Below are 21083 nucleotides of genomic sequence, written 5' to 3'. Positions count from 1 at the left end.
AATTTGTTTGTCATCGATGGTAAAATAAGGAACTTCTTTATTGACACCATATTTTATAAAAGCATCACGGTTTATTGAGCCTTGGTCGCATACAATTGCTTTTATATTAAGACCCAATGAATAACCGGTTCTTAAGAAACTTTCAATCTGGCGTTTTAACTTTAACTTTAAACTTAAGACAAATATCCAATTCTCATAAAGACCTCTTACCATAAAAACTGAAATTTTTCTGTGGATCTAGTTTTATTTTTTCTTTATTTACCGTTCTATTAATCATTACCCTACTATGTTTCCTCAACTTAAACTTTGCCGCACTGTCTCGGAGCCCTCCGCTGCACATCTTTGCATTTTGTATTTTTACTCCTCTTTTCCCTGCACGTTTACTCACCTCGATAGTCTTTTCCAAAGAGTTGGCACGCGCGCTAGCGAGCCGTGCGCTTGCCTCGGCCGCTCAACTTCGCCACGAGCCATCGCAAGGTCGCCTCGGAGCTTTCGCTCTTCGGCGCCGAATTGAAGGCGGTGTTTAGCAACTGATCGGCAACGCACGGTTTCCTGCGACGACCTTCGGTTAAATTCAAACTATGAAGGACTTCTTGCTTTCAACTTTTGCACTTATTCCAATATTACCCAGACTATGCGGTTAACTGCTCCTTGCCCTTTAATGTTAATGTTAATTATAATATCGACGGCTTCTTGCCTCTAACAAATATATTCCCTTATACTACTACAGTTGATGCTTATGAACTAAAAAAAATATCAGATAATATTGCCAATAACTCCTTGCCATGTCCTTGGCGATGCAAACGTCGGCTCCTTGCCGTGAGTTCAAAACTCTAGGCTTATTATAGTAGCTGCCTCACAACTGTATTGCAAATATATTTATATTTTTCCTGCTTTTTTTGAAATAACTTGCTTCCTTTATTCTTTCGCTTCTCAATAAAATTTGCATCCGATGCAACTTTCTCTTATAATGCTGGACTTGCTTATATTCCCTTGTACATTTTAGGAACAATTTCCAATACTTTTTTGGTAATATAATTATTTTTCAAACAGTTTGGACAAAATCGTATGTCCTGATTATCTTTCTCCGCACTAAGTGAAATGTTATCATATAATTCAGGGAACCCCACATGGTTACTTAAATGGCATTTTGTTTTTTCCGGGTTATTATATTGTCATATTTTTACTAAACTTCCTGAATCAGATAGTTCTATAACGTGCTCACAATCAATTCTTGTTGTAGTTTCTATTGTGATATTGTTGTTTTGAATGCCGAGAATGTTTCGATATTATCGTCTTGCTTAAAAGAAAGTGAAGGCGTCAATTCTGCCCCTAGCCCTAGTTATATTAAAATTCAAATTTAAGAAGGCAAACAATCTCAGGCTGATCATCGCAGATTAACGCTTTGTCAATATCGGTATTGCCAGGTAATTCACATTTTGAGACCCATTGACGGCGAAGGCAATCATTTTAAGGAAACTTAACGACTTAATAAAACACTTCAAACCACTCTTTCGTTTATCCTTTATTGTTTCGTTTTCTAATATTTGTTTATCGCATGAAAAGTTGAAGAAACTATGTAATTCGCTCGACAAGACTGCTCATTACGTTGTTTGCTGTCAATTAATGCTGCGCGGGTACTTTCGCCACTTGCAGAGCTATTTTCAGCAGGGTTTTACAACGATTTCTTAGAAGTCTGCCGACTGCCAAAAAATACTCAAAAGCTGAATTGATCTATTTATGCATTAATTGATGTCGCGTGGCAAACGAAGGTGGAGTTGCAATTTAAACAATGCAAGGTTTACGCCTGGCCACCGGCCATGTTACTTCGATGTTAATAGAGACAGCGTAATGCAAAACGTGATAGTTAAGTAATGGCGGCAGCAAGCCAAATACAGTGTGTCCGTACATTCAGAGCCCAAAATTATACACTTTCAGAATATACTTAATACTAAACAATCGCAACATCCCTGCCCCGTGAAGGCCCTGCTTCACTCACATCCAGTATGGATAGTTTAGCCACATGACGAGTCATCCATCAGTCGCACTCGATGGTGTCCGCCACACCCACGCTGGCGCGTCGAGGCAGTCCATCTGGTCCAGGATAGAAATCCTCCACTATGCCCCTTCGCCACTCTCTGCGTGGCACGACCGGGTCGCATATAAACACCATATCACCATGATGTATCGGCTCAAAGCGTGCACAGCATTTCACGCGTCGCACAAGTGTAGCCAGGTACTCTAAGACCCACCGCTTCCAAAAACGGCAACTGTTTCCTCGTGGCGCATCTCTCGTTCGGCTGCTCGTAGATAGCGGTCGTGTCAGGCAGATTGTCCACTCCTTTGAGGAGATCGTTCGGTGTTAAAGGGGCTTTCTGGTCCACGGACACCGGCAAGTGGGTAAGCGGTCGAGAATTCACAACGTTCTCGGCCTCAATCAGGTAACTCTCCAGTACGTGTTGCTTTGGTGCCACCTCTATTACTTTGTGGCGTTGCAGTCTCTTAACACACTGCACCATCCTTTCCCAGGCTTCCCCTTCAGCTGGGTTGGCTGGGCAGTTGAAGATCCAGTCAATGCCTCCAGAAGATTTCTCACCCAACAAAGTTCTTTCCGATGTCACTTCAAAACCTCAGTACGGCTCCGCGACGGCAAAGAAAGTTCCTGATCACGATTATGCAGGAATCAGTTGACAGGTCATGTGCCAGCTCCAAATGTATGGCCCGTGTTGCCAGACACGTAAACAAGGCAACAACTTCTATTTTCTTTTCGACGTCCGATCGTCACATGAATTGGTCCAAAATAGTCCGCTCCCGTAAACTTAAATGGCCATCCATTGGCCTTCAGTCTGTCCTCTAGCAGAGGACCCATTATAGGTAGCGCCGGCTGCGCTCGATGTAGTTTGCCCACACTACATCCAGAAATTACTGTACGCAACAGTCGACGCAGCTTTGTTATCCAAAATCTGATCCTGATATCGCCTATCATTGCATCCACGTTTTGATGCTTCATTTTCACATGGTAGTGATACACAATCAGTTCCGTCAGTGCGTGCCGGTGTGACAAGATTATTGGCCTTCTCGCACTACGCGGTATACACAGTTCTCAGCGTTCTTACACTCCATAGTGGTGAGGCCGAATCTCTCAAGCTCAGTCCTCTCTCCACGGCTCCAGCGTGTGAACCTTAAAACCCAATCCGTCGTCCTCACCAGCCTACTGTAGCTAGAGAATCTCTGAAATGAAATGAAAAATTTATTTGCTGCAACTAAGGAAAATTAACTTGGCATCTCTTCTTCATCATCGTAGGACAGTGTCCATCAGCCATTTGCTAAAGGCACGGGCGATCTCATCTGGAAAGGGTTCATCCATTGCACATTTCGTCGGCAAATCTTACGCCTTAGTAACTTTTCAGTTATCATGAGGCAGCTAAGAAATCCCAAAGGATCGAGTGTTGACATGATCAAGCTCGAAAATTCCCTCTTTGTAAGAATTCGCTCCAAATTTAGCACACATCGGAGTACTTTGTGGTACTTCATGTTGAATATGAAATCGTTTGTGGCTGGTTGCCATGCCCAGCGCCAACGCGTCATCTGCAGTGGGCGAACTGAAAGTAAACTGGCACGATTCAAATCCAGCATTTGCATGTATTTCTCTTATGCTCGTTGATATGGTGATGGCGTCACCTGCACTATCAAAACCATCCACATAGTCGTCCACATAGAGGCATTCAAAAATAGTTTTGAGCGCGCGAGGATCTGAATCCTGAAACTTTAGGGCATTTAAGGTCTTCACATAGTGCGCGGCGCTTGGCGAGCATGCTGGTCCAAACGTCATTACCCTCATCTCATAACATCAGGCTCCCGCCGATCATCGCCGTTTCGCCACAGGAATCGCTTGGCGCATCTATCCTGTGGTCGAATCAACACTTGATGGAAAATCTCTCGGATGACTCCACAAACGCCAACGGCACCTTCCCGAAAATGGAAGAGAACAGTTGGAAGCGACTTATAGTGTTGAGGGCCCTTGGATAATACCGAATTCAATGAAATATCACCAGTCTTTGCTGCTGCGTCGAACACCAGTCTTATCTTAACAGGCTTATATGGATATTCAACTCCAAAGTGCGGTAGATACCAAAGTTTGTCGCTGTTAGCTAAAGCGACATCATGCTGCTTCAATCGTCGAGTATATCATTTATGAACATAGTCGTCCATAATTTTCATATAGGATTGTTTAAACCGATGGACACGCTTCATATTTCTCTCAATGTTGACCAATCTTTTGTATGCCATATCATAGCTTCGCGGCAACTCAACATTATCAGGGTTCCATAATAAACCCGTCTGATAACGTTCTTCTATTTTCACCGTGGTGTCTTCGAGTATCCTCTGTGCTCGTGCATCGTCGCTGGCTGCGACTGGTGGCGTAAGCTTCACACCGAAGTTTTCGATATCAAAATAGTCGTTTACCATCTTTTGGATTGCATCTTCCTGCGACACTGCTAGGGGGCATGACTTTGATGACGTAGACATCTTACCGCCCAAAAACCACCCATCCAAGGTCGGTGGCTGCGGCATATGGTCCCTGTGGGGCAAAACTTTTGTTTGCGTTGGGAGACCAAGATGCGCATAGTCAAATCCGATCAAAAGTTTTGGTACCGCCCCATGATACGGTTTCATCGGTGCGCCGTTGACCGACATTTGGACGTCACGTCGATGCAGGCTTTGCATTGGTAAGCTCAGGTTGGACACGGTGTACACATTTCGCAACACATGACGTTTACGTTTGTCTGCTCCACTAACTTCCATGCTTATCATTGTGGCCGGCTCTCTGGTTGCTCTTCCACCAAACCACTGTATGTTTAATTGCCTGCGTTCCCCTTTTACGTCTTGGTCACGCAGTAGCTCGTTGTCGATCATCGATACAAACGAGCCCTCGCCGAGGAGTGCGTACGTATCGATCCGCTTATTGGCACCGTGCAACGTCACTGGCAATATGCGGAATAGTGTGAGGATCCGCTGGCTGCGGCATCCGTCCAGTATGCTGGCTGCGGTGCATTGTGACTCATGGCATCATGATCATGTAAAAGTTGATGATGTCTCTTCCGGCATCCATTGCACTTGGCACTTGGCAATCGTTGCCCCAATTGACGACTCTTGCCATGTGGTCAACACGACACGAGAAACAAAACCGGTGTCTTTTTACGAATACCCAGCTTTTAAGCGAAAAGGCGAAATTAAATTCGTTGCAGTCCCTGACTGCGTGTTGTCCATTACAGATTGGATACTGTTTGGTGCGACCTCGGTGACGCCCTGCAGCACTCTACGCCTTTGCTCCTTACTATCGACGTCCACAATCGTACATACCATATTGACATAGTCTGAAATGTACGACAGCTGGAAAAGGCCTAATCGTAGCTGCATATCTGGCCCATTCCACCCTCTTTCTTGATAGTAGCTTACCGACCAAATCCTCCATCAGTGTAGGATTCGCTAAATGCTACTCCCCGTTAGCCGATTGTAGAAAGGCGGCAAGCATACCTGCACCTCCGTTTAGCATACCAGCACCTCTCAAATACTAATTAGGTGGCTGCGTATAAGCTGTTTTGGGCGGCCATATCTGAAACGTAATTGTTCCATTACGTTGTTCACATTCCTGGGATAAATGAGCAACGACTTCACAGTATCACGTGTTTCGCCTTTGAGTGCCTTTAACATTCGCTGGTTATTCTCCAGATTCGTACAGCTGTACTCCAAAGTTGTTTCCGTAAACGCGCAGAAGAATACTCAAAAGTTGAAGTGATCTATTTATACATTAATTGATGTCGCGTGCCAAACGAAGGTGGAGCTGCAATTTAAACACTGCAAGGTTTACGCCTGGCCACCGGCCATGTTACTTCGATGTTAATAGAGACAGCGTAATGCAAAACGTGCTAGTGCAAGTGTTTTATTCTGAACGGATTATATAGGTTAGAACTTAGATACATACATTCCCTTAGAATCTTACCGCAGTCTTTTCTCCTAGGGCCTTCGAACTCACGACAATAATGAGCTTAACATTTAAGTAATGGCGGCAACAAGCCAAATACAGTGTGTCCGTACATTCAGAGGCCAAAAATATACACTTTCAGAATATACTTAATACTAAAAAATCGCAACATCCCTGCCCCGTGAAGGCCCTGCTTCACTCACATCCAGTATGGATAGTTTAGCCACAGGACGAGTCATCCATCAGTCGCACTCGATTGTTGTCCGCCACACGCACGCTGGCGCGTCGAGGCACTTCATCTGGTCCAGGATAGAAATCCTCCACTATGCCCTTTCGCCACTCTCTGCGTGGCACGACCGGGTCGCATATAAACACCATATCACCATGATGTATCGGCTCAAAGCGCGCATAGCATTTCACGCGTCGCACAAATTTAGGCAGGTACTCTAAGACCCACCGCTTCCGAAAACGGCAACTGTTTCCTCGTGGCGCATCTCTCGTTCGGCTGCTCGTAGGTAGCGGTCGTGTCATGCAGATTGTCCACTCCTTTGAGTAGATCGTTAGGTGTTAGACGGGCTTTCTGGTCCACGGACACCGATAAGTGGGTAAGCGGTCGAGAATTCACAACGTTCTCGGCCTCAATCAGGTAACTCTGCAGTACGTGTTGCTTTGGTGCCACCTCCTTTACTCACACTGCACCATCCTGCACCAGGATTCCCCTTCAGCTGGGTTCGCTGGGCAGTTGAAGATCCAGTCAATGCCTCTAGAAGATAGCTCACCCAACAAAGTTCTTTCCGTTGTCACTTCAAAGCCTCAGTACACGTCCGCGACGACAAAGAAAGTTCCTGATCACGATTATGCAGGAATCAGTTGACAGGTCATGTGTTAGCTCCAAATGTATGGCCCGTGTTGCCAGACACGTAAACAAGGCAACAACTTCTATTTTCTTTTCGACGTCCGATCGTCACATGAATTGGTCCAAAATAGTCCGCTCCCGTAAACTTAAATGGCCATCCATTGGCCTTCAGTCTGTCCTCTAGCAGAGGACCCATTATAGGTAGCGCCGGCTGCGCTCGATGTAGTTTGCCCACACTACATCCAGAAATTACTGTACGCAACAGTCGACGCAGCTTTGTTATCCAAAATCTGGTCCTGATATCGCCTATCATTGCATCCACGTTTTGATGCGTCATTTTCACATGGTAGTGATACACAATCAGTTCCGTCAGTGCGTGCCGGTGTGACAAGATTATTGGCCTTCTCGCACTACGCGGTATACACAGTTCTCAGCGTTCTCACACTCCATAGTGGTGAGGCCGAAAATCTCAAGCTCAGTCCTCTGTCCACGGCTCCAGCGCGTGAACCTTAAAACCCAATCCGTCGTCCTCACCAGCCTACTGTAGCTAGAGAATCTCTGAAATGAAATGAAAAATTTATTTGCTGCAACTAAGGAAAATTAACTTGGCATCTCTTCTTCATCATCGTAGGACAGTGTCCATCAGCCATTTGCTAAAGGCACGGGCGATCTCATCTGGAAAGGGTTCATCCCATTGCACATTTCGTCGGCAAATCTTACGCCTTAGTAACTTTTCAGTTATCATGAGGCAGCTAAGAAATCCCAAAGGATCGAGTGTTGACATGATCAAGCTCGAAAATTCCCTCTTTGTAAGAATTCGCTCCAAATTTAGCACACATCGGAGTACTTTGTGGTACTTCATGTTGAATATGAAATCGTTTGTGGCTGGTTGCCATGCCCAGCGCCAACGCGTCATCTGCAGTGGGCGAACTGAAAGTAAACTGGCACGATTCAAATCCAGCATTTGCATGTATTTCTCTTATGCTCGTTGATATGGTGATGGCGTCACCTGCACTATCAAAACCATCCACATAGTCGTCCACATAGAGGCATTCAAAAATAGTTTTGAGCGCGCGAGGATCTGAATCCTGAAACTTTAGGGCATTTAAGGTCTTCACATAGTGCGCGGCGCTTGGCGAGCATGCTGCTCCAAACGTCATTACCCTCATCTCATAACATCAGGCTCCCGGCGATCATCGCCGTTTCGCCACAGGAATCGCTTGGCGCATCTATCCTGTGGTCGAATTAACACTTGATGGAAAATCTCTCGGATGACTCCACAAACGCCAACGGCACCTTCCCGAAAATGGAAGAGAACAGTTGGAAGCGACTTATAGTGTTGAGGGCCCTTGGATAATACCGAATTCAATGAAATATCACCAGTCTTTGCTGCTGCGTCGAACACCAGTCTTATCTTAACAGGCTTATATGGATATTCACCTCCAAAGTGCGGTAGATACCAAAGTTTGTCGCTGTTAGCTAAAGCGACATCATGCTGCTTCAATCGTCGAGTATATCATTTATGAACATAGTCGTCCATAATTTTCATATAGGCTTGTTTAAACCGATGGACAGGCTTCATATTTCTCTCAATGTTGATCAATCTTTTGTATGCCATATCATAGCTTCGCGGCAACTCAACATTATCAGGGTTCCATAATAAACCCGTCTGATAACGTTCTTCTATTTTCACCGTGGTGTCTTCGAGTATCCTCTGTGCTCGTGCATCGTCGCTGGCTGCGACTGGTGGCGTAAGCTTCACACCGAAGTTTTCGATATCAAAATAGTCGTTTACCATCTTTTGGATTGCATCTTCCTGCGACACTGCTAGGAGGCATGACTTTGAAAAAACCAAAAACCACCCATCCAAGGTCGGTGGCTGCGGCATATGGTCCCTGTGGGGCAAAACTTTTGTTTGCATTGGGAGACCAAGATGCGCATAGTCAAATCCGATCAAAAGTTTTGGTACCGCCCCATGATACGGTTTCATCGGTGCGCCGTTGACCGACATTTGGACGTCACGTCGATGCAGGCATTGCATTGGTAAGCTCAGGTTGGACACGGTGTACACATTTCGCAACACATGACGTTTACGTTTGTCTGCTCCACTAACTTCCATGCTTATCAATGTGGCCGGCTCTCTGGTTGCTCTTCCACCAAACCACTGTATGTTTAATTGCCTGCGTTCCCCTTTTACGTCTTGGTCACGCAGTAGCTCGTTGTCGATCATCGATACAAACGAGCCCTCGCCGAGGAGTGCGTACGTATCGATCCGCTTATTGGCACCGTGCAACGTCACTGGCAATATGCGGAATAGTGTGAGGATCCGCTGGCAGCGGCATCCGTCCAGTATGCTGGCTGCGGTGCATTGTGACTCATGGCATCATGATCATATAAAAGTTGATGATGTCTCTTCCGGCATCCATTGCACTTGGCACTTGGCAATCGTTGCCCCAATTGACGACTCTTGCCATGTGGTCAACACGACACGAGAAACAAAACCGGTGCCTTTTTACGAATACCCAGCTTTTAAGCGAAAAGACGAAATTAAATTCGTTGCAGTCCCTGACTGCGTGTTGTCCATTACAGATTGGATACTGTTTGGTGCGACCTCGGTGACGCCCTGCAGCACTCTACGCCTTTTCTCCTTACTACATACCACATTGACATAGTCGGAAATGTAGGACAGCTGGAAAAGGCCTAATCGTAGCTGCATATCTGGCCCATTCCACCCTCTTGCTTGATAGTAGCTTAGCGACCAAATCCTCCATCAGTGTAGGATTCGCTAAATGCTACTCCCCGTTAGCCGATTGTAGAAAGGCGGCAAGCATACCTGCACCTCCGTTTAGCATACCAGCACCTCTCAAATACTAATTAGGTGGCTGCGTATAAGCTGTTTTGGGCGGCCATATCTGAAACGTAATTGTTCCATTACGTTGTTCACATTCCTTGGATAAATGAGCAACGACTTCACAGTATCACGTGTTTCGCCTTTGAGTGCCTTTAACATTCGCTGGTTATTCTCCAGATTCGTACAGCTGTACTCCAAAGTTGTTTCCGTAAACGCGCAGAAGAATACTCAAAAGTTGAAGTGATCTATTTATACATTAATTGATGTCGCGTGCCAAACGAAGGTGGAGCTGCAATTTAAACACTGCAAGGTTTACGCCTGGCCACCGGCCATGTTACTTCGATGTTAATAGAGACAGCATAATGCAAAACGTGCTAGTGCAAGTGTTTTATTCTGAACGGATTATATAGGTTAGAACTTAGATACATACATTCCCTTAGAATCTTACCGCAGTCTTTCCTCCTAGGGCCTTCGAACTCACGACAATAATGAGCCTAACATTTAAGTAATGGCGGCAACAAGCCAAATACAGTGTGTCCGTACATTCAGAGGCCAAAAATATACACTTTCAGAATATACTTAATACTAAACAATCGCAACATCCCTGCCCCGTGAAGGCCCTGCTTCACTCACATCCAGTATGGATAGTTTAGCCACAGGACGAGTCATCCATCAGTCGCACTCGATTGTTGTCCGCCACACGCACGCTGGCGCGTCGAGGCACTCCATCTGGTCCAGGATAGAAATCGTCCACTATGCCCTTTCGCCACTCTCTGCGTGGCACGACCGGGTCGCATATAAACACCATATCACCATGATGTATTGGCTCAAAGCGCGCACAGCATTTCACGCGTCGCACAAATTTAGCCAGGTACTCTAAGACCCACCGCATTCCGAAAACGGCAACTGTTTCCTCGTGGCGCATCTCTCGTTCGGCTGCTCGTAGGTAGCGGTCGTGTCATGCAGATTGTCCACTCCTTTGAGTAGATCGTTAGGTGTTAGAGGGGCTTACTGGTCCACGGACACCGATAAGTGGGTAAGCGGTCGAGAATTCACAACGTTCTCGGCCTCAATCAGGTAACTCTCCAGTACGTGTTGCTTTGGTGCCACCTCCTTTACTCACACTGCACCATCCTGCACCAGGATTCCCCTTCAGCTGGGTTCGCTGGGCAGTTGAAGATCCAGTCAATGCCTCTAGAAGATAGCTCACCCAACAAAGTTCTTTCCGTTGTCACTTCAAAGCCTCAGTACACGTCCGCGACGACAAAGAAAGTTCCTGATCACGATTATGCAGGAATCAGTTGACAGGTCATGTGCCAGCTCCAAATGTATGGCCCGTGTTGCCAGACACGTAAACAAGGCAACAACTTCTATTTTCTTTTCGACGTCCGATCGTCACATGAATTGGTCCAAAATAGTCCGCTCCCGTAAACTTAAATGGCCATCCATTGGCCTTCAGTCTGTCCTCTAGCAGAGGACCCATTATAGGTAGCGCCGGCTGCGCTCGATGTAGTTTGCCCACACTACATCCAGAAATTACTGTACGCAACAGTCGACGCAGCTTTGTTATCCAAAATCTGGTCCTGATATCGCCTATCATTGCATCCACGCTTTGATGCTTCATTTTCACATGGTAGTGATACACAATCAGTTCCGTCAGTGCATGCCAGTGTGACAAGATTATTGGCCTTCTCGCACTACGCGGTATACACAGTTCTCAGCGTTCTCACACTCCATAGTGGTGAGGCCGAAAATCTCAAGCTCAGTCCTCTGTCCACGGCTCGAGCGCGTGAACCTTAAAACCCAATCCGTCGTTCTCACCAGCCTACTGTAGCTAGAGAATCTCTGAAATGAAATGAAAAATTTATTTGCTGCAACTAAGGAAAATTAACTTGGCATCTCTTCTTCATCATCGTAGGACAGTGTCCATCAGCCATTTGCTAAAGGCACGGGCGATCTCATCTGGAAAGGGTTCATCCCATTGCACATTTCGTCGGCAAATCTTACGCCTTAGTAACTTTTCAGTTATCATGAGGCAGCTAAGAAATCCCAAAGGATCGAGTGTTGACATGATCAAGCTCGAAAATTCCCTCTTTGTAAGAATTCGCTCCAAATTTAGCACACATCGGAGTACTTTGTGGTACTTCATGTTGAATATGAAATCGTTTGTGGCTGGTTGCCATGCCCAGCGCCAACGCGTCATCTGCAGTGGGCGAACTGAAAGTAAACTGGCACGATTCAAATCCAGCATTTGCATGTATTTCTCTTATGCTCGTTGATATGGTGATGGCGTCACCTGCACTATCAAAACCATCCACATAGTCGTCCACATAGAGGCATTCAAAAATAGTTTTGAGCGCGCGAGGATCTGAATCCTGAAACTTTAGGGCATTTAAGGTCTTCACATAGTGCGCGGCGCTTGGCGAGCATGCTGGTCCAAACGTCATTACCCTCATCTCATAACATCAGGCTCCCGGCGATCATCGCCGTTTCGCCACAGGAATCGCTTGGCGCATCTATCCTGTGGTCGAATTAACACTTGATGGAAAATCTCTCGGATGACTCCACAAACGCCAACGGCACCTTCCCGAAAATGGAAGAGAACAGTTGGAAGCGACTTATAGTGTTGAGGGCCCTTGGATAATACCGAATTCAATGAAATATCACCAGTCTTTGCTGCTGCGTCAAACACCAGTCTTATCTTAACAGGCTTATATGGATATTCAACTCCAAAGTGCGGTAGATACCAAAGTTTGTCGCTGTTAGCTAAAGCGACATCATGCTGCTTCAATCGTCGAGTATATCATTTATGAACATAGTCGTCCATAATTTTCATATAGGCTTGTTTAAACCGATGGACAGGCTTAATATTTCTCTCAATGTTGACCAATCTTTTGTATGCCATATCATAGCTTCGCGGCAACTCAACATTATCAGGGTTCCATAATAAACCCGTCTGATAACGTTCTTCTATTTTCACCGTGGTGTCTTCGAGTATCCTCTGTGCTCGTGCATCGTCGCTGGCTGCGACTGGTGGCGTAAGCTTCACACCGAAGTTTTCGATATCAAAATAGTCGTTTACCATCTTTTGGATTGCATCTTCCTGCGACACTGCTAGGAGGCATGACTTTGATGACGTTGCCGTCGGTAGACATCTTACCGCCCAAAAACCACCCATCCAAGGTCGGTGGCTGCGGCATATGGTCCCTGTGGGGCAAAACTTTTGTTTGCATTGGGAGACCAAGATGCGCATAGTCAAATCCGATCAAAAGTTTTGGTACCGCCCCATGATACGGTTTCATCGGTGCGCCGTTGACCGACATTTGGACGTCACGTCGATGCAGGCTTTGCATTGGTAAGCTCAGGTTGGACACGGTGTACACATTTCGCAACACATGACGTTTACGTTTGTCTGCTCCACTAACTTCCATGCTTATCAATGTGGCCGGCTCTCTGGTTGCTCTTCCACCAAACCACTGTATGCTTAATTGCCTGCGTTCCCCTTTTACGTCTTGGTCACGCAGTAGCTCGTTGTCGATCATCGATACAAACGAGCCCTCGCCGAGGAGTGCGTACGTATCGATCCGCTTATTGGCACCGTGCAACGTCACTGGCAATATGCGGAATAGTGTGAGGATCCGCTGGCTGCGGCATCCGTCCAGTATGCTGGCTGCGGTGCATTGTGACTCATGGCATCATGATCATGTAAAAGTTGATGATGTCTCTTCCGGCATCCATTGCACTTGGCACTTGGCAATCGTTGCCCCAATTGACGACTCTTGCCATGTGGTCAACACGACACGAGAAACAAAACCGGTGCCTTTTTACGAATACCCAGCTTTTAAGCGAAAAGGCGAAATTAAATTCGTTGCAGTCCCTGACTGCGTGTTGTCCATTACAGATTGGATACTGTTTGGTGCGACCTCGGTGACGCCCTGCAGCACTCTACGCCTTTGCTTCTTACTATCGACGTCCACAATCGTACATACCACTTTGACATAGTCGGAAATGTAGGACAGCTGGAAAAGGCCTAATCGTAGCTGCATATCTGGCCCATTCCACCCTCTTGCTTGATAGTAGCTTAGCGACCAAATCCTCCATCAGTGTAGGATTCGCTAAATGCTACTCCCCGTTAGCCGATTGTAGAAAGGCGGCAAGCATACCTGCACCTCCGTTTAGCATACCAGCACCTCTCAAATACTAATTAGGTGGCTGCGTATAAGCTGTTTTGGGCGGCCATATCTGAAACGTAATTGTTCCATTACGTTGTTCACATTCCTTGGATAAATGAGCAACGACTTCACAGTATCACGTGTTTCGCCTTTGAGTGCCTTTAACATTCGCTGGTTATTCTCCAGATTCGTACAGCTGTACTCCAAAGTTGTTTCCGTAAACGCGCAGAAGAATACTCAAAAGTTGAAGTGATCTATTTATACATTAATTGATGTCGCGTGCCAAACGAAGGTGGAGCTGCAATTTAAACACTGCAAGGTTTACGCCTGGCCACCGGCCATGTTACTTCGATGTTAATAGAGACAGCGTAATGGAAAACGTGCTAGTGCAAGTGGTTTATTCTGAACGGATTATATAGGTTAGAACTTAGATACATACATTCCCTTAGAATCTTACCGCAGTCTTTTCTCCTAGGGCCTTCGAACTCACGACAATAATGAGCTTAACATTTAAGTAATGGCGGCAACAAGCCAAATACAGTGTGTCCGTACATTCAGAGGCCAAAAATATACACTTTCAGAATATACTTAATACTAAACAATCGCAACATCCCTGCCCCGTGAAGGCCCTGCTTCACTCACATCCAGTATGGATAGTTTAGCCACAGGACGAGTCATCCATCAGTCGCACTCGATTGTTGTCCGCCACACGCACGCTGGCGCGTCGAGGCACTCCATCTGGTCCAGGATAGAAATCCTCCACTATGCCCTTTCGCCACTCTCTGCGTGGCACGACCGGGTCGCATATAAACACCATATCACCATGATGTATTGGCTCAAAGCGCGCACAGCATTTCACGCGTCGCACAAATTTAGGCAGGTACTCTAAGACCCACCGCTTCCGAAAACGGCAACTGTTTCCTCGTGGCGCATCTCTCGTTCGGCTGCTCGTAGGTAGCGGTCGTGTCATGCAGATTGTCCACTCCTTTGAGTAGATCGTTCGGTGTTAGAGGGGTTTTTTGGTCCACGGACACCGATAAGTGGGTAAGCATTCGAGAATTCACAGGTAACTCTCCAGTACGTGTTGCTTTGGTGCCGCCTCCTTTACTCACACTGCACCATCCTTTCCCAGGATTCCCCTTTAGCTGGGTTCGCTGGGCAGTTGAAGATCCAGTCAATGCCTCTAGAAGATAGCTCACCCAACAAAGTTCTTTCCGTTGTCACTTCAAAGCCTCAGTACACGTCCGCGACGACAAAGAAAGTTCCTGATCACGATTATGCAGGAATCAGTTGACAGGTCATGTGCCAGCTCCAAATGTATGGCCCGTGTTGCCAGACACGTAAACAAGGCAACAACTTCTGTTTTCTTTCCGACGTCCGATCGTCACATGAATTGGTCCAAAATAGTCCGCTCCCGTAAACTTAAATGGCCATCCATTGGCCTTCAGTCTGTCCTCTAGCAGAGGACCCATTATAGGTAGCGCCGGCTGCGCTCGATGTAGTTTGCCCACACTACATCCAGAAATTACTGTACGCAACAGTCGACGCAGCTTTGTTATCCAAAATCTGGTCCTGATATCGCCTATCATTGCATCCACGCTTTGATGCTTCATTTTCACATGGTAGTGATACACAATCAGTTCCGTCAGTGCATGCCAGTGTGACAAGATTATTGGCCTTCTCGCACTACGCGGTATACACAGTTCTCAGCGTTCTCACACTCCATAGTGGTGAGGCCGAAAATCTCAAGCTCAGTCCTCTGTCCACGGCTCGAGCGCGTGAACCTTAAAACCCAATCCGTCGTTCTCACCAGCCTACTGTAGCTAGAGAATCTCTGAAATGAAATGAAAAATTTATTTGCTGCAACTAAGGAAAATTAACTTGGCATCTCTTCTTCATCATCGTAGGACAGTGTCCATCAGCCTCGTTCCTTACACGGCTGCTTGCAATTCCAGTCGTGGCAAATACGAAGCATACTCGCACATCGTTGTTGTCGTAGGTAATCATCAAATAAGACACAGCTGCGAATGCTGACTGGCTAGCATCAACAAAAACATGCTGTATAGCCCGCACAGATGTTTGGCCGCAGTAAAGGCGCGAGCTCCGAAATCCTTCCACGTTGTTCATTTCCTGAAGTCATTTGCTAAAGGCACGGGCGATCTCATCTGGAAAGGGTTCATCCCATTGCACATTTCGTCGGCAAATTACACGCATTAGTAACTTTCCAGTTATCATGATTCAGCTAAGAAATCCCAGAGGATTGAGTGTTGACATGATCAAGCTCGAAAATTCCCTCTTCGTAAGAATTCGCTCCAAATTTAGCACACATCGGGGTACTTTGTGGTACTTCATGTTGAATATGAAATCGTTTGTGGCTGGTTGCCATGCCCAGCGCCAACGCGTCATCTGCAGTGGGCGAACTGAAAGTAAACTGGCACGATTCAAATCCAGCATTTGCATGTATTTCTCTTATGCTCGTTGATATGGTGATGACGTCACCTGCACTATCAAAGCCATCCACATAGTCGTCCACATAGAGGCATTCAAAAATAGTTTTGAGCGCGCGAGGATCTGAATCCTGAAACTTCAGGGCATTTAAGGTCTTCACATAGTGCGCGGCGCTTGGCGAGCATGCTGCTCCAAACGTCATTACCCTCATCTAATAACATCAGGCTCCCGGCGATCATCGCCGTTTCGCCACAGGAATCGCTTGGCGCATCTATCCTGTGGTCGAATTAACACTTGATGGAAAATCTCTCGCATGACTCCACAAACGCCAACGGCACCTTCCCGAAAATGGAAGAGAACAGTTGGAAGCGACTTATAGTGTTGAGGGCCCTTGAATAATACCGAATTCAATGAAATATCACCAGTCTTTGCTGCCGCGTCGAACACCAGTCTTATCTTAACAGGCTTATGTGGATATTCAACTCCAAAGTGCGGTAGATACCAAAGTTTGTCGCTGTTAGCTAAAGCGACATCACGCTGTTTCAATCGTCGAGTATATCATTAATGAACATAGTCGTCCATAATTTTCATATAGGCTTGTTTAAACCGATAGACACGCTTCATATTTCTCTCAATGTTGACCAATCTTTTGTATGCCATATCATAGCTTCGCGGCAACTCAACATTATCAGGGTTCCATAATAAACCCGTCTGATAACGTTCTCCTATTTTCACCGTGGTGTCTTCGAGTATCCTCTGTTCTCGTGCATCGTTGCTGGCTGCGACTGGTGACGTTAGCTTCACACCGAAGTCTTCGAAATTAAAATAGTCGTTTACCATCTTTTGGTAAGGCATGACTTTGAGAGTGCGTCCTCGGTGACGCCCTTCATTATTCTGGTGAATGCTGGCATGCAGCACTCTACGCCTTTGCTCCTTACTATCGACGTCCAAAATCGTACATACTACATTGGCGTAGTCCGTTAACCACGCGCTAAAATGTAAGACAGTCGTAAAAGGCCTAATCGTAGCTGCATATCTGGCCCATTCCACCCTCTTGCTTGATGCCAGCTTAGCGACCAAATCCTCCATCAGTGTGGGATTCGCTAAATGCTACTCTTCATTAGCCGATTGTAGAAAGGCAGCAAGCATACCTGCACCTCCGTTTAGCATACCCGCACCTCTCAAATACTAATAAGGTGGCTGCGTAATAGCTGTTCTGGGTGGCCATATCTGAAACGTAATTGTTCCATTACGTTGTTCACATTCTTGGGATAAATGAGCAACGACTTCACAGTATCACGTGCTTCGCCTTTGAGTGCCTTCAACAATCTGGTTATTCTCCAAATTCGTACAGCTGTACGCCAAAGTTTTTTCCGTAGGAGGTTGGCCTCCAAACTCGGGTTGATCTGGTAATTTGCGTGGCGGGCATACATCGTTCCTGGGAGTCGTCCATGCGAAGTTCCCAGTTACCTGCGTTGGCTCCAAAAGTATCGCTTCTTGGTTCTCCTGTGCCGGAGGGTAGCTGAGCGTTGGCTGAGCAATGCCTGCACAGCAATATGTAGTCGAGCAGCTTGATGTTGTAGAACAGGTATCCACAACTGTAGCTCGTCCTACCATTTGCAACTGTGTTCCCAGATTTCCACACAATGACGTAGGCAATCCCTCACTCAAAGAGTGCAATCTGTTCAAAATGGCGGTTCCACTCAAAATCGCTATTTCACTCAAACTTAGTCTTGAATTTGGGACTGCACACATAGTTGCAGTATCACTCAAACTTCCACTCAACGATGGCTCTCCACTCAAAGCTCCGATCAAATATGGCGGCAGGTTAGCTGTACCACTCGCGCCAACAATAAACAAACTAGGGGGTTTAGTAACTATACTCACATGTGCATAACCAGTTTTTGACCTCTGCCACTCGTGCTCTAGCGCAGCGTCTCTCTTCATCAAATCCATGACTTGCGTACTTAAGAGTTGCGTGCTTGGGTTTGGCGCTCCTGTCAACATGCTGGCTCGTGCACTGCCTCCCGCTGCCACAGTACCGGCAGGCTGTACACTTGTGCGCACTGCTAACAGCGGGAACTTGCATTTGTGATACAGTGCTCACCGTTGTACTTGTCCGCTTCGGCTGCGTCTCACTCGCCGTGGTAGCTATCTTCTGGCCATCGTTCAAGCGTGGGGTGACTGTTGTGTCATCGTACTCAGCTCGGAGATGTTTTCTACTATATTTTATGCTGGCTGCGTACCAATAGTGACTCTATAACTGGGTAGAGGCCCTGACTATGCTATGTCCATGTACACACTGTAACTCTAAAGATACACCACGTCTTGTCTCAGCGCAAGTCCCCCGTGCAGTTTCTTACTATAAGATCTGCGAATAAAAGATCATGTCGCGTGCCAACTGAAGTTGGAGTTTTAATTTGAACACTGCACGGTTTACACATGGCCCCCGGCCATGTTACTTCGATGTTAATAGAGACAGCGTAATGCAAAACGTACTAGAGCAAGTGTTTTATTCTGAACGGATTACATAGCCAAATACAATGTGCGCGTTCATTCAGAGGGCAAAAATACATACTTTCAGAATATACTTAATACTAAACAATCGATAACGTAATTCAAGGGTTAAAGGGTTTTATGAGAGACTGTCCTTTTTATCAAATTTAACGCTCAAAATCTGTTTAAGCATTTATTGACATTGTAAAAAATGTCGGCTAAAGGGTTTTATGGCAGGTCATAACGGTCGAAATGTCTAGCTTACGTCTGCATCCCTAACAAAATGTAAGCTTGCGTCAAGTGCGGCTTACTTATTTTTATTGAGTATTCAATGCGGCCTCAAGTCCGCCGCAGGCATGCCAACAAAAAAACAAAGACCGCGCCCGTCGCCCAAATTTACGCACCCATTGAATTAGAATATTTCTCTCCCACGACTAACCCTTGATCAGCTCATTCGCACACATTTGTGAGTATGTGTTTGTGTGCGTGCAGGGCTCGAAATTCAGAAGTGCCAATAACTTCAAGCTTTGTCAAATTTGCATCGCGCAGGCAGGCAGACAACCAACATGCACGCAAACGCATAAATGCTTCCATCCATATAGAAAAGCGCGTACGTGTGCCTGCTTGGCCGGCCAACGTTCAGGTACCCTTACCCTTTCAACAAGCATGGGAAATAGCAATTTGGCACATAAGTAGGCCAAACCCTTTAATAACATCACACACTTGCTTACTCGAAAGAGTGTGCGTGTGCACAAACAATAAGTCACAAAAATTGAACAATGTCAATCATTGGTCTTTTCTGAAAATTCTTACAAGCCGACGATGAATTACCCTTGCAGAAATACGATTTAGATATTTTTTTATTTTAAGAAAAATTGGTCCTACAGTGGTTGGAAAATAAATATAAATGGCTGACTGGACAAAGAAATACATGATAGAGCATTTAAATATGACTGCCTATTGCCTCCGCAGGCACAAAAGGCAAATAATTGACGAAATAACCTCTGTTTCGCGACAAACGCCGCGATCTACTTGTGGTCACATCCACACAACACAAACATTTTAATGTTTGTCGATCTCGTTCGGCTGCTACTCTCAGCAGTCTTGCTCTGTCTGGGCACACTAAAATGGTCGCAGGTACCCTTGGGGTTGCCTCGTTTTGATTTTTGTTTGTTTCCATAAAACGGGCCATTTGGTATGCCTATGCATTGCATAGTTAGTGATATATGTTACGTATCTTGCATTTTATACCTTTCCCCACCTTCCGGCTACCACCACAGAGCTATAAATCAAGTTAATAACTCAACCTTTATACCCAACCAATTTAATCAACAATTTAAATGCAATTGCCTTTTTCAAAATAACAATAAGATATACTGTAGAAAATTTCATAAAAATCTGTTAAGAAAAAACCAAAGTTATATTTAATTGCGCAATCGGATGGGGCAGCTAGCGAAACTTTAAGAATTTCTGTATACATGTACACAAACACATTCATGCGCGTCTGCTTCGCATTCTATCGCAGTCTAACAGCATAGCTATTGCGATTTTTTTCTGTAATGCTATTTTAGTTTATTATACCCTGAAGCCATTAAAAATGGGTATAAGGGTATATTGTATTTGTGCGAAAACCAAATGTATGTAACAGACAGAAGGAAGCATCTCCGACCCCATAAAGTATATATATTCTTGATCAGCATCAATAGACGAGTCGATCTAGCCATGTCCGTCTGTCTGTCCGTCCGTCAGTCCGTATGTATGAACGCAAGGATCTCAGAACATATAAGAGCTATGAAATATTAGATGTAGGTGCTCCTAGTGCCTGCGCAGATTAAGTTTGTTTCCGATAATCGATAACTTACTCCGTTTTCCAAGCAATCGATAAAAATCGATATCGTATCCTGTTTTTTGGGCAATTTTTGTAAATAATAAGAGCTAGAGACTCCAAAATTGTCATATAACTTCTAAAATAGAATATATATATGCATTTGATGTTGGAAGAAGACGGTTCAGGGTATCCCCTAGTCGGGAGCTCCTGACTAGAACCTCTTACTTGTTTTTTAAATTTATTTGGTGTTGGAAGCGCGAGCGCGTACGTATGAAACTCTATACATATATGTCTCTCTGTACGTCCGTTTGCTCCAATTCATCTAGTCTCTCAGTCCTCATATATATGCAAAATCCTATTGAGATCGGACAACAATAAAATATGGCTGCCATAGGAACCATCGGTCGAAAATTAAGTTTTTGTATGAAAACCATTTTTGTTATCAA

Source organism: Drosophila virilis, chromosome 2, assembly GCF_030788295.1.
Source record: "Drosophila virilis strain 15010-1051.87 chromosome 2, Dvir_AGI_RSII-ME, whole genome shotgun sequence".
NCBI lineage: Eukaryota > Metazoa > Arthropoda > Insecta > Diptera > Drosophilidae > Drosophila > Drosophila virilis.
The sequence above is the reverse complement of the archived record's forward strand: the minus strand, read 5'-3'. Positions refer to the sequence as shown.